This window comes from Anabrus simplex, chromosome 2 (assembly GCF_040414725.1).
Source record: "Anabrus simplex isolate iqAnaSimp1 chromosome 2, ASM4041472v1, whole genome shotgun sequence".
Lineage (NCBI taxonomy): Eukaryota > Metazoa > Arthropoda > Insecta > Orthoptera > Tettigoniidae > Anabrus > Anabrus simplex.
In genome coordinates this window covers 615,644,744-615,658,690 of record NC_090266.1, presented here as the reverse complement: position 1 = coordinate 615,658,690, position 13,947 = coordinate 615,644,744, and the positions used below count along the sequence as shown (strand labels likewise).

Here is a 13,947-nt window from a genome sequence, read left to right as displayed (position 1 = left end):
AAAATGAATACTTAGGCCAATACCTGTTCTTATAGCACATATGTGTCACAAACAATATCCTCCCATTAGGTTATACATAGCTTCACAAGCCATAGCTATTCAATAAATACACTCCTCATTATGTCTAGTATGGCTCACTTGTGCACTGCCATCAGTTTTTGTGGTTTCATTACAGATTCAACCAGCCTCTGGGCTAATGACCCAGTACACAGTTTTCTATCAGCCATTGGATCATTTCATTCTCCTAATTTGTCTCGAATCAATTCTACACAGGTTATTTTTTAAGTGAGGTCCATTTTTTCAATAAAAACAAAACTAGTATAGATACTGTCAATTGGCCCGATTAAGGTTTTAAATTCATTGTGAAGGGTATTTGTAATTGAAAATCAAGTGACAGTATTATGATAGTGCCCACTAATTTCTTTATGCCCACATCAAGAAACTCAATCGCCTGATAAGACAACCAATCTTCAAACTTCTTTCACTTCGTGGTAATTGCTCAGTGCAAGTTCTAGGCTGTATGGTGGGTGATCGATTTGCTCCCATCTGAAGGATCTGATTAACTCAGAGTTTGAGTAGCAGAATGAGGTCATGAACTGTCATGCAGCAAAAAAAAAAAAAACTCCAGATGATAGCAGACCATGTTTCTTATTCTGTAGGGTGTGCCGAAGTTTCCTCAAGGTCGCGCAGTATGCAGTTGCATTTATTGTTGTCCCTTGTGGCATAGATTGACTAACAGAACACCGCAACTATCCCAAAACACAGTTGCCATAATTTTGCGTTTTGAAACTGTCTGTCTAGCTTTCACTTTGGTTGGAAAATTTGTGTGCCACAATTCCACTGGCTGCCACTTTGTTTCTGGAGTCATGTGAGACACCCACGTCTAATCCCCTACAGCAATGTGGTCCAAAAGTCCATCTCTTTCCTCATTGTATTGGGTCAAATATTTCTAAGCAATGGCCATTTCTCTTTCTTTTTTTTTTTGGTCACAAAGCAGCCGAGGAATCCATTGCGAATGCAATTTTCTGACCTTCATGTTTTCAGAAATGATATTACACAGCACAGAAAGACCTTGACATTTGTGGAAATTCCAGTGACAAAGTGGAAATCGTGAACTGCTGGTTTTCGAGAATTTTCGAGTCAACTGCGCCTATTGAATCGTCTGTGATTACAGAAAGTCGGCCCGATCACAGTTCAGCATGAACACTGTCCTGGCAGTTATTGAACCACCTTACTAATTTATGCACTTTTGCTGTCATTCATTGCATTGGAGCCATACACCTCAAATATCTGGCGGTAAATGTCAGCCACTGACACATTCCTTGCAGTCCAAAACCGAACCACAAACCACAGCCTGCAGGCCATTCAGTTGTCTTAAATACTTTTAACTCACAGTATAAATAGCACAACATGATGTCATGACTGCTTGTGCAAAAGGCATGTTGGGAATCGGCGCGCATACGCATTTCTACAGGCGCGCATAATTTACATAGCAGCAGCCAATCAGACCTTATTAAAAAGAAAACCTCTTACAAACACTGCTGTAGTATGCTAGCCTTGTGAAAACTCTTCACAGACAACTCAATCAAATATAAGGTAGTCCATGCCATCCATATAAACTGAATTATAGAAAAATTATTTACCCCCTAGATGTTAAGATTCCTCATACCTATTTTTAGGTCTCCTTCTGACTCAAAATGTCTTATTACTTGCATGCAGATTTCTAGGATAAGTAATTTTTCCTCCTCAAATGGCTTTTTTAAATTTTTTTTTTATTTAAGAAAGTTTAATATGTTTTGAAGGCTTTCTGACAGAAATTATATTGTTTCTCATTGGTCATACACAGTAATATTTTGATGACTCTCAGTTTTAGGTCATATATATGCTTACAAAGTTATATTTCAGACATATTTGCAGTGAAATTTCATCAACGTTGTGCTCTTGTCATATGCACGGCATCATACACATAAACTAACTCTTGTAAAACCTTCAATTATTATTGTTAATATATTTAAATAATCTTTTATTAAATGCTAAGTACGACTATATCCTGTAAATATATATTGTACAGTTTTTAAACCTCAAATATGTATTGTAAATACATCTAACCCTGAAATCTGTGGAGTTGAAAACTGCACAAAACTCTGTAATGTTCACATATTGGGTATAATCCGCTATTATTCTGATATATATGGAGGTTTCTAGAAACTTAAAGTAATGATTTATTACCCAGATACATGTAGAAACATTAGGAATATTAAAGACTTGTCCATGTGGTTTGTGTATATGAAATAGAATATTCGAATTTGATCTACTCTAATAGAGAGGCTGGTCGATTTATTGTTCCTTTTATGTTTGAATGTGTTCCACTTAGAGTGTTGCAAGAACATTTCCAGAAGTCGATATTTCTAGACTGTGTGTCGAACAGTGCAAGTCAGTCATTGAGTGTTGGACTCCGTAGTCAATCAGTTGGTCGGTCGTCGGTTAGTCGGTCGGTCAGTCAGAGAGCGACAGTGTAGAGTATGGGTTAAAGCGACTTTTACAGTGAACTGAGGAGTTGGTTGATATCTGTACTTTTCAGAATAGACTGTGTGATGGTGAAGTGAACGAGCAGTGTGAGGACTCGTTGATATCTGTACTTGACAGAATCAACAATAAACTGCATCAGTGTGTTTCCCTTAATAGTGTAGTGTTGTGTATAATTGTGTATAACTGTGTGTTGTTAAAGAATAGACATAGTGGCAATAAAGTGGTGTTACACAAGTAAGTGAATGTACCTCATGTGATATTTATTTACACCATAATAAAATAGCACCGAGAATGATTCTCTAATGGTTACCAATGTTTTATACATGCTGCTACTTAACTGTGTTGAAAAGCACAGTACAGATGAGTTTTGTCTATAATTTTAGAGCACGGCCGACTTGATGCGTCGCTCTAACTAGCTCCTAACCGGCTTTGGCAACTGGGTCCACGCACTGTAATCGGAGTAGTTTCATAGCTGGACACGTGGCGCTGGCGACCTAAGCTTTTGCGGTAGAAATACATACTCCTCTATGGAAAACATATTGACTTTGATTGCCGATTTATCGTAATTTAGGGGTATGGAGAGTGTTACATAGCTTAACACTGTTAAGATGATTAATCTTAAAGGTTACTTTCATTGATATTTGCCAAAATAATGTCGTAAAATGAAACTTTGGAGAGACGGAGTAGTCCAGCTGATGTACTGATATTGACTCTTTGCCGATTTATCTTAATTTAGGGAAAGAAGGAGTGTATTACATTGACTAATACTGTTCAAATGATTAATGCTAAAGGTTACTTTAATTGATATTTGCCAAAATAATGTCGTGAAATTAAACTGCGGAGAGATGGAGTAGTCCAACTGACGTTCCTTAACTGTGAGGAATAACAGTAATCACTTTTATTATCATAGCATTTATATACACAGCAGCACTTATCACAACACTTTTTCTTCTGATGTTAATCTTGAAATTAAGAATCATTGTTCAATTATACTTTTAAAATTCTTCAAGTGCTGCTGTCAGGAAGGGGGATGGACAAAACATAAATCTTGCTTTTTTTCCTATATTCTGTGTATGGATAACAAATATTTTGACTCAAACTTGTTTAAATTTTAATTTCAATATATATAGTTTCAGATTACATTTCAATCATACCTTGTACTAGAATTTTAAATACCGGGCGAGTTGGCCATGCGATTATGAGCGCGCAGCTGTGAGCTTGCATCCGGAAGATAGTAGGTTTAAACACCACTGTCGGCAGCCCCCTGAAGATGGTTTTCCATGGTTTCCAATTTTCACACCTTAATTAAGGTCATGGCCGATTCCTTCCCACTCCTAACCCTTTCCTATCCCACCATCGCCGTAAGACCTATCTGTGTAGGTATGACGTAAAACAACTAGCAAAAAAAAAAAAAAAAATGTAAATAAAAATTCAGTGAGAGAAAAGTATTTTGAGCAAATACATTGTAAACTACACATTGCACAGGTCACACTTCATATATTGGCATTGCCGTCATAACAGTGCCGATAAAATGGTTCCTACTTGTCAGTGTTTAAACGTTAAAGTTCAGATTATCTTGTATAAAAATGTGTTATGTTGCTGTCATGTGGCAAATATGACTACCTAAAGGATTATTCAGTGAAAGAAAATTTAGGGGTAAAAATACTCGATTAGCGTGATTAGCTGCCACCTCCGGAGGCCCGGTTTCGATTCCCGGCTCTGCCACGAAATTTGAAATGTGGTATGAGGGCTGGAACGGGGTCCACTCAGCCTCGGGAGGTCAACTGAGTAGAGGGGGTATCGATTCCCACCTCAGCCATCCTCGAAGTGGTTTTCCATAGTTTCCCACTTCTCCTCCAGGCAAATGCAGGGATGGTACCTAACTTAAGGCCACAGCCGCTTCCTTCCCTCTTCCTTGTCTACTCCTTCCAATCTTCCCATCCCCAACACAAGGCCCCTGTTCAGCATAGCAGTTGCGGCCGCATGAGCGAGGTACTGGTTATCCTTCCCAGTTGCATCCCACGACCCGAAGTCTCACCCTCCAGGACACAGCCCTTGAGGTGGTAGAGGTGAGATCCCTCATTGAGTCCGAGGTGAAAACCAACCCTGGAGAGGTAAATAGATTAAGAAAGAAAGAAAGAAAGAAAGAAAGAAAGAAAGAAAGAAAGAAGATAAATACCGAAATAGAAATGGAAAACTAAGATGAAAGTGCTAACTGCTTTGAGCCACTCTGTAGTTTTGTCCTGGTCTACAGAGGATTCATGAAATGATAGTGTCCCTTTGCTCTTTTTTCCTGTTTGAAGTACAAAAAGGCAAACAGCAATATATATTCGAATATTTCCAAACACAGTTAAAGGAAAGCAAATCACTAAACGAATTAGCACATAAATTAAAATCAATTTGAGTCACTCATTATACCTGTTCTCGTTTGCAGAAGATTTCTGTTCAAAGTAAAAAAGGCGCACAATAGTATCACATATTTCAAGATTTGTAAACACAATTTAAAAAATCAAATCACCACTGATTAGCGCATAACTATCACCTCTCAATATCAAGCCAACAAACACCTCATTGTGAACACATTGCCAACATTCACGACAGCAAAATAATATAAATAAGATTGGGAATGCGGTAATTTGCAGTATACAGCTTCCTGTCAGTGACTTAGGAGGCCAGCGCTCTGGCGGCATTATGGTGAAACTTTCCAATTACAGCTTTATGCCAGACTTCACAAGCTATTGTCAAGGCTAGTATAAGGAGCACAGTGAAGGATCCAGTCGGTCGTGTTTAGAGAGAAGTTTCAACAGCTTGTATGTGAAAAACTGTCAAGCTAAGCACACAATAGGTTCTATGGATTTCAAAGAATTCTAGTTTCAATTAGTTAATGAATGCGCAAGAGAGGAGAAAGGGTCCAAGCCCTGGAACACTTATGGCATCTGTTCTAATAGCAACCATGTACACAGACTTCAGTCTGCCTTCAACTGCAAGAATGAAAGCAGGGTCTTTTGTCGAAGGGTGTTGGGAGCACCTGTTTAGAGCTGATGGGGAAATACTGTTCTGAAAACTGACAGAGGGTTTCAGGCAATGAACATTTGTATATACTGTATAACAACATTGTTGAAGAGTGAAACGTTGGAAGTGTGCGTCTTCTTATTATTTTATATATATATATATATATATATATATATTTTACAATTTGCTTTATGTTGCACAGACACAGATAGGTCTTATGGTAGACAATGGGATCGGAAAGGTCTGGGAGTGGGAAGGCAGTGACCTTGGACTTAATTAAGGTACATACCCAGCATTTGTCTGGTTTGAAAATAGGAAACCACAGAAATCCATCTTCAGGACTGCCGACAGTGGGGTTCAAACCCAGTATATCCCGAATGCTATGTGACCAATAAATATTAATAATAATAATAATAAGAATAGTTTTACGTAACCCTAACTATATTTTTTGGCTTCCAGATATGCCGAGGTGCTGGAATTTTGTCCCACGAGTGCCTGTATGTGCTGACATGGGACTGACGTGTTTGAGCACCTTCAAATACCGCCGAACAGAGCCAAGATCAAACCTGTCAGCTTGGGTATAGAAAGCCACCTGAACTGCCTGAGCCACTCAGTCTGGCAGTATTGTGTCTGTGATCATTGATACGGCCATGAAGTTATCGTGACTAGATTGCATAAGTGGAATAAATATTGTCCCATTCATCACCAACATTGCTAGATATATGTCAAAGGCAGCCAAAGGGCTTCAACTCTCATATGAAAATGTTTTGCACACGGTGTAGAAGTGCAATGCATCTTCCCAGGAGATGAAATGGAGGACAAAGAAAATGTTCCTCAAAGTTCCACTCTGAGTGCAGTTTCCAAGCACCCTCAACATGTGCCGACAAGAATTTAATCATTATTCAGTGCAATATATTTGTCAGTAAAGGTACGGTATAAATGTTTTCATCATTGCTCATAATGTTCAGTAAGAAGAACATCTTTCCACCCTGTCTGTTTCTGTTACAGAATCAGAAACTACACCCTTTTGGTGACTAGTGAAATTCTAAATTCATTAAGAGAATGCATTTAATATTTCAAATATAGTGGTTAAAATTATTAATTCATTGAAAGATTCCATTGATAAAAATTTTAACTTGAAATATGATTACTAATTAGTATAATAAATTACTAAATATATGACTAAAAATATAAGATCATATTAATATTTTTAGATAATATGTATGCATTTTTAAGGTCATCTGTAAAAAAATGAAGTAAAGCCCTCTCCCTACAGGCCACAAAACCTCTTTGAGGAGTGCAGGGTAAAGGTTTCCACTTTCCATTACCTTGGCACCAGACGGGAAAGAGCAGTTAACTCTATACCAGGCTGCCTTTGTCTCCAGGAAAATCTTTTACTCATTTCTGGGTGTATGCTGACTGAACCTCAAGGTAGCCAACAGTGGAAGTCTTGTTTCTGAACTTTACAACTTCCTGACTGGGAGATGAACCCATGTCCTTCTGGGTGAACAGAGCAAGTCTTCAGTGACTTGGCTGGGCACCCCCTTTTAAAAGTCTTCAGTACCTGTCTATTTTGCACATTTTTAGGACCTAGAAATCTGCATACTACTTGTTACGCACATGCCCATCACACCCCTTGTGCTGACAACACTGTTAAGCTTGATGGTCACTGAAAATGTACCACCACTACCGATGACAAACTACTCAACATCAGTGGTGAAGCTATTAGTTAATTAATGGGTAGGCAGTACATATTACCTTAAAGTTTCTTGTACAGTAGTTCCAAACGTCGAGTTGTCTTGGTTGCAAAATGGTCAATCACTCAGTCCTTCAATACTTGATCACTCACCAATTTCTTCACAAGCATTTTCTCGATAGAAATGGTACGAAGACTGCCGAGTCTTTCATTGTTCATTGAATTATGCAAGTATGTTTTTATCCTGTTCAGAGTGCTCATACTCCCTTCAGTGGTCACAGGAAATGTTAATATTAAAGGAATCAATTTTGACATTTCCACAACCGGGCGAGTTGGCCGTGCGGTTAGAAGCGCGCAGCTGTGAGCTCGCATCCGGGAGATAGTGGGTTCGAACCCCACTGTCGGCAGCCCTGAAGATGGTTTTCCATGGTTTCCCACTTTCACACCAGGCAAATTTACCTTAATTAAGGCCACGGCTGCTTCCTTCCCATTCCTTGGCCTTTCCTGTCCCATCGTCGCCATAAGACCTATCTGTGTCGGTGCGACGTAAAACAAAGAGCAATAAATAATAATAATAAGAAGAAGAAGAGGAAGAAGACATTTACACATACACTGGTTCGAGGTCATTGGAATGTAAAAGTTTTAGGGGACAAATGTTTTTCTATATCGAAATAAATCTTACTCAATTCACTTTCTAGTCTTTTCCTATTAAAACAGCGGTAAATGTTTAGCAGGGAAGCTCTCTTTGTAAACTATGAACTGAGTTGGATCCAACAACTCAAACTGGATGCTTTCAAAATCACCAAACCGTATTTCCATTTGCATAATTAAGGTGTCAAGAACTGCATATGTTAACATTTTGAGCTTTTGGAATGTCCTGTCCTCTACATTTATCTCGTTATTTATTTTGCGACATTTTACAACGCAAGATGATACTGTATATTCTGATCGCAGGACCTTTAGGATACAGTGGTTTTTCTAATTTCAGTATTGCACAGAATTACATCAGCTGTGCTTTTATGTTGCAGTAGAGCAACGATATGGTCTCTATAAACAAAAATTTATCTACAGAGACAGAGACATTGCCTCAAATGACTCCAAGTAGTTTCGCCACTGCTCAACATACAGTAATTAGTACTCATCACAGTGATGGAGCCCTTTCTATTAACATGTCTATCATGTATCCAAAACACTCAACTAATGCTTACAGTCTGAAAACTATCAGTTAACTTCCTATCCTAATCTTCCGTATCATTGTAATTGCTTGCTTCTTTTGTTCCTACACTATCCTCTGATTTCACATTTCTCTCATCAAGAACTTTCTTGAAGAAATGGCCCAATCTAAAAATTTTATCTTCAAAAGACAACTGTCTTTCATCTGAATAAACCTCTTCTCACGCACCTGCTATATCATAATTTTTTTTTTTAATATAGATAAATATATAAAAAAGATACTGAAATCTGTATTAACTAATATGGAAGGAATAAGAGGTGGACAGAACGATCAAATTTCCATCTTCCTTATGTTCAAACACTAATTCAATTCGCACAACCACCCAATGGCACTGCTACAGCTGCGTTAAATGAAGGTCTACCACAAAGAAAAAAAATGTTCACTTCACTACCAGCATTTATGGGTGAGAAAAATTACAGTGTAGCAATATGTATGTGTGTATATATATATTTTTTTACAACTTGCTTTACATCGCACTGACACAGATAGGGCTAATAATAACGATAACTGGATAGAAAGGGCTAGGAGTGGGAAGGAAGCGGCCGTGGCCTTAATTAAGGCCATACAGCCCAAGCAGTTGTTTGGAGTGAAAATGGAAAACCATGGAAAAACATCTCCAGTTCTATCAACAGTGGAGTTCAAACCCACTAGCTTCCAAATGAAAGCTCACAGCTGCGCGCCCCTAACCACACGGTTAGTAATACATTCAGGTCCTTAAAAACCAGAACGCCTTGAAATACTAGAGATAGGAAGTTCATATTCACAGGACATGTGCATCAGTATGTTCTGCAGAAACGATTAGCATTTGAACCATGTCGGCCTTCAGGTTCAAGGTCCACATCAATATCTCAATGCACCACCACCGACTGATAAAATGTGCCTGCGGCTCTCGTTGTCGCTATAAACCAAACATAATGGAACAGTGTCACTTGAGCAGACGTGCAGGATGTCTCGCAGACTTATGCGGAAACCATACTGTCAAATGAGAGAGTTTGAAAGAGGGCACATTATAGGCACGAGTGCTCCAGGACTAAATGTTAGCGTGCTGGCCTTTGGTCACTGAGGTCCCAGGTTCGATTCCTGGCAGGGGTGGAAATTTTAACCATCATTGGTAAATTTTGCTGGCACAGGGGCTGGGTGTATGCGTCGTCTTCATTGTCATTTCATCCTCATGATGATGTGCAGGTCGCCTATAGGCGTCAAATTAAAAGACCTGCACCTGGCGAGCCGAACATGTCCTCGGACACTCCCGGCACTAAAAGCCATATGCCATTTCATTTTTTTTTCATTGACATGAGAGAAAGTGATGCATCCATGCGGAAAATTGCTGTTTGATGCCCGGTTTCTGGAACGTGAGATATCGAACCTATAGCGGTATCGAATGGTTAACTCGTGTTTTGGCGTTGCATGAACGTAAGATACATCTACCGATTCGATAAATCTCCTGCTAACTTAGACGGCCCTGAACAGGAGATATCTATTTGTTAACTTGATAACGTGTGCGCAGTACTTCAGTATCAGCAACTAACATTGTGTTTGTTAAAATTTTCTATGGCTTTCTCATCTTCTTCCGACGAAGGAATTGTAGAAAGGGTCAACATTGTAGAACGACCACAATTATATCATCGTCGGCCTAATGTTCTAATGAAGTATAGTGAAAATTAAATTCAAAGACAGAGTGAGGCTAAACAAATATACTGGCATAGGTCTGGTAGAGGTTACAGGCGACAACTTGCGTCCTGTGACAAATAATTTTCATTTGTACCCTGTTGATCAAATATTAATTATGATACCCTTTATCATATTTGTATCTGTGACTGCATTCATGTTCATAAAAGAACAGGTACCAGTAACTGAGTATTAGAGATAATTACACATTTATCGAAGCAGGCATACTTGCATTCACAGTGTGCATATACTTTTATCGTGGGATTGTTTTTAATTAACGATATTACATTACAAGGAACTAACAGGTTATATAATTGTGTTAATTACCCGATATATATAGTTATATTGTGGTCAAACAATGTTCATATTTTGGAATAACAGGAAAGAGACACCGGTACGGTATACTTATAAGGCTCAGTGCAAACAGGATCGCCCGTGGCACGTGCTACTGGTGTGTGTATTTCATTAGAAATCCTCAAACAATGTCAAATTCTTCTGACAGTCCTTAAACACTACAAAACTGTCACCCATGCCTGGAAGAACTAGTCGAATACAAATTTCTCGCTGCATGGCACAGAGGTGATAATGGGAGCTGCACAGAAAGCTCAAATGCGATGCATTACTTGTGCGCATGCGCCTGGCAATCTAGGGAACAAATCTAATGCATAAAAGCAAAGCAGTACGAGGGGTGGCATCTAGTGTGTATTAATGAAACTTGATCAATAGGCCAATAGTTGACAGTTCGATAAGTTAGCAGCTATTACATTGTGCAACGGAGCGAAGATTTATCGAGTCGACAGCTGTAACAAAGCAATAGCTATCGGATAGATATCTCACCATTCCAGAAACCGGGCAAGAGTGGGACGAATTGTGTCAGCAGTGCAACGGGTGTGTACAGAATGGTCTACAGAAGGCCGTAGAACATGACGAGATGGGTCTGGTCACACAACCCAGACCACCCCACGAGAAGATTGACACCCCCCCCCGAATGGCTTTGCAGGACAGATCTGTATCTTCTTCGGCTCTGGCGCAAGAGTGGAACAGTGTAACACATCTTACACTATCAGGAGTGACAGTCCGTCGCCGCTTATTACGGTCTGGGGTAATATCTTGTAACTGAGGTACCGGCGCGTCGTCCACTTCTTCGCCTACCTTTGACTAATGTGCATAAACATACTAGACTGCAATGGTGTATGGAACGACATCACTTGGGACAGGAATGGCAGCAGATAGTGTTTTTAGACGAATCCAGGTTCTCTTTGCTTGAAAATGATAGCCACATTTTAATTCGCCGCAGACAGGGGGAGAGGCATCACATAGACTGCATTTGCACAAAACATACAGCGCCAACTCAAGGCCTTATGGTGTGGGGTGCTATTGGATACAACCACAAATCAAAGCCGGTGTGTGTCCAGGGCACTGCAACCAGTAGCTGTACGCTTTCTGCAAGACACCCCAGATGCCATATTTCAGCAGGACAATGTGCAACCACATGTTGCTGCATGAACACGTGCCTTCTTGTTGTCACAGGATGTCAGACTGTTGCCCTGGCCCGGCCGATCACCACCTAGTGCCCATGGAGGAGCCAGTGCCTACTACGCAAAAGGACACATGCCGAACCTAGGTGAATGAAATGCTAATCATTTCTGCAGAACATACTAATGAACATGTCCTAATATACTAATGAACTTCCTATCTCTAGTCTCTCAAGTTGTTCTGTTTTTTATGAACATGAGTGTATATTGCCACCTGGATCCCCCAATACAAAATCTTCTGGTAAGAGCAGTTTTTAAACCGTATTACATTCTTGGAGGAAAATACCTAACCTAATGTACATCTGCATCTACAAAACAAAAGTTGGTAAACCTCTCATCAATGTATATGTTGTTACAAGCTGACACTCAATATAAACACTGTTTTTGTCACACTCTCTTCTTTTTCATTTACTGTCTCTCTCAGAGGCTTCTGTATCTCCCAAGGCATTTCCGTGATTAAAAACTTACAGTATACTGTTATCACAGATAAAAACAATGAACAGTTATCTAAAATGTATACATATAAAATAACCATTGTTATCTTGAAATAAAAGACATTGTCTTTTCTCAGATATTGGTTTTGAAAACGGGGGTTCATCTTACATTAAAAGCAAATCAATGGAAAATGGTTAATTAAAATATAAGCAGCCTATCAGATGGTTTTAAAGCAATTGTAATGAGTGTGAAAACATGTATGTACCTTTAAAAGTGGTAAGGAATCATAGGACCCATGAAAACAGGGAAATAAAGAGATGTTGGGACATGTTGGGAAAGTGTGTGGAGGAAAGGGTACCAGGGTAGAGTGTTATCCAGGAATTAGGTTAATGCAGATGTTGAAGAAAGTAGAAGAGAAGGAGGAGGGAAAGGAGAAGGTGGTAGTGTTTCACGTTGGTACTAACAACGTAAGACAAGCAGGTATAAGTAGGCCTACCAACATAGTTGGGGATGTGTGGGATCTGGTAAATGCAGCACGGATGAAGGAAGCGGAGATTGTTATCAGTGGAATACTGTGTAGGAGGGATACTGACTGGAAGGTGATTGGGGATTTAAATGAGACTATGGAGTGGGTATGTGGGAAACTGGGAGTTAAATTTCTAGATCCTAATGGATGGGTAGGAGATAGGGATCTGCACTCAGATGGCCTTCACTTAAACCGGAGTGGTACATATAAGTTAGGAAATTTGTTTAGAAGGGTAATAGGGAGGTACATTCAGGGAAACAGGGTGTGCTAGGCAGCAGTGTTAAGGGAACAGGGAACTGAAAATCAAGTAGGGATGACATAAAACTGTTAGTTCTCAACTGTAGAAGTATTGTAAAGAAAGGAATATAATTAAGTAATTTAATAGATATATACTTACCAGATATTGTAATAGGAGTTGAATCATGGCTGAGAAATGATTTAATGGATGCAGAAATTTTCTCACGGAACTGGAGGGTGTATCGTAGAGATACGATAGGAAAGGTAGGAGGGGGAGTATTCATTCTCATGAAAGAAGAATTTGTAAGCTACGAAACAGTTAAAGATGACAAGCACGAAATTCTAGGGGTAAGGCTCATTTCTAAAGATAATAGGCAACTAGATGTCTTTGCAGTGTACAGACCAGGAAAGGGTAGCGCAGATGCTGATTCAGAATTATTTGATAAGATAATCAGCTATGTGGGAAACGATAAGCAAAGGAACGAGATCGTAGCAGGTGATCTCAATTTACCAAATGTCAATTGGGAAGGTAATGCGAACGACAGGAAGCATGACCAACAAATGGCAAATAAGTTAATATAGGAAGGGCACCTGATTCAGAAAGTGATGGAACCAACTAGAGGGAAGAATATTCTGGATGTGGTGCTGGTAAAACCAGATGAGCTCTAGAGAGAAACCGAAGTAATAGATGGTATTAGTGATCACGAAGCTGATTTTGTGGTAATTAAAAATAAATGTGAAAGAAAGGAAGAGATTAAAATTAGGACTGTTAGGCAGTACCACATGGCTAATAAAACAGGCATGAGGGAGTTTTTAATAAGCAACTATAATAGGTGGAAAACGGTAAATAAAAATGTAAACAGACTCTGGGACGGGTTTAAAGCAATTGTTGAGGAATGTGAAAATAGGTTTGTACCTTTAAAGGTGGTAAGGAATGGTAAAAATCCACTACATTATAACACGGAAATAAAGAGACTAAGAAGGAGGTGCAGGTTGGAAAGAAATAGAGTTAGAAATGGCTGTGGAAGTAAGGAGAAATTGAAGGAACTTACTAGGAAATTGAATCTAGCAAAGA

The 13,947-nt window shown here is 39.2% G+C and overlaps 1 protein-coding gene across 16 annotated transcripts in view; it reads right to left on the bottom strand.

Moving 5' to 3' along the window:
• The window catches only part of LOC136864266 (solute carrier family 41 member 1), a 196,999-nt gene that overhangs the window by 69,834 nt on the left and 113,218 nt on the right, over nt 1-13,947 (bottom strand). The window lies entirely within an intron of this gene.